This window comes from Elgaria multicarinata, chromosome 9 (genome assembly GCF_023053635.1).
Source record: "Elgaria multicarinata webbii isolate HBS135686 ecotype San Diego chromosome 9, rElgMul1.1.pri, whole genome shotgun sequence".
Lineage (NCBI taxonomy): Eukaryota > Metazoa > Chordata > Lepidosauria > Squamata > Anguidae > Elgaria > Elgaria multicarinata.
In genome coordinates this window covers 92,378,248-92,379,973 of record NC_086179.1, presented here as the reverse complement: position 1 = coordinate 92,379,973, position 1,726 = coordinate 92,378,248, and positions in this window count along the sequence as shown.

Below are 1,726 nucleotides of genomic sequence, written 5' to 3'. Positions count from 1 at the left end.
TCCATGCATAATTTGTACACCTCTATCATGTCTCCCGTTACCCTCCTTTTTTCCAAGTTAAAAAATCCCAGCTGTTGCAATCTTCTCTTATAGGGCAGATACTCCATCCGTTTGATTATTTTAGTTGCCCTTTTCTTCACTTTTTCCAGGTCTACAATAAAAAAATTTAGGTGTGGTGACCGGACCTGTACACAGTATTCTAAGTGTGGTTGCATCATACTCAGCAAGTGCAGCAAGCAAGGAATCCTAAGGTGAAGAATATTATGACACCATGGTTTCCATTCATTTCCTATAATGAGACACTTCAAACTTTTGATGAAGTTTCAGCAAAGTACAGTTGTCTATAATTTTTATTAATATGCACAAACACACAAAACAATGTACACCAGCACACTCTTTTTATATGCTGTAGAACTTGTATTTTTACTTTCCTTAGGAATTAAACTCATACATAGGCCATTTAATTGTAAATGTTCCATAAAAGTATCAGTCATAGACTAAGGTTTATAATTAGTTAATTACTTTGTTTCTTTGGTGTTGTGATTAATTATGTACTTTCTTCTTTTTGTTGCCTTTTTTTGGTTAACCTTATTTCAAAATAAGGTAAAATTTCATGAGACAAGAAACAACAACATGGCGATTATGAAGCTTAGTAACTGATGGCAGAGATAAGTATTACAAAGTGTAAACGTTGTGGGGTTATCCTATCAGCATCTAAACCAAAAAAGTTTCATTTATATCGCACCTTTCTAACATCCCGGAGCTTACAAGGGCTTCCCAGATGGTCTCTAACTAAAGGTACTAACTAACTAAACCAGCTTTCCCCAGCCTGGTGCCTTCCAGAGGTTTGGACTTCAACTCCCATCAGCAACAGCCAGCATGGCCAATGGTCAGGATGTCACAAGCTGTATTCCAAAATATCTGTAGAGCACCAAACTGGAGATGTCTGGAGAAGACCAGACCTAGTTAGCTTCAGCAAAGTCACTGCATTATATGTGCACACCCAAAGGCATAGAGCTGAATGCGTTGAAACAGTGAACTTCAGAAGCTGTGTCACTAAAAGCATTTTCTCTTTCCTGTTCTTCAAATTGATGCTGATCTCAAGGAACAATAACCTGGTTTTCATGACACGATAGGTCACTGTGTCTTAATTTACCCCTGGGGGCTGTTGCATTGTGCCGTGTGCCCACAGGCACCATTTTTGCATGGTGCCCATAGGCGCCCAACTCACTATGTTGTGCAAAGCCAGTCGACAGATTGTTTGAGGGTTACACAACCCTCAAATAACCCCTGCCACTGGGGTTCGCACAACACTAGGTGACCGTGGGTGCCTGACACAACGTAACAGCCCCCATGGGTAAATTAAGCCACAGTGGGCTGTTGTGACATGCAAATAAGCCCAATGCCATTTGAATCATTCAAGCAGTGTGCCACTGTCCTTCCTTCTGAAGTAAGTTTGCTCAAAGGGAAAGCTGCAGCACAATGCTTGAATGATTCAAATAGCACCCTGCTGTGCTTCCTCTTTAGTAAATTCACTCAGGAAGAATTAGCAGAAGTTTTGATTAGAAGTGGGATTCATTCACTGCATCCTCACCTTCAAGCTACTCTTAGCTCAAATTTTCTTCATATCTCCTCCTCAAAGCTGAGATTTAAAGTTCACGGACACTGAGAAGGGAGGCTTTTTGGGGGATAAAGATAAAGATGCAGTACACCAGAAAGCATTTTT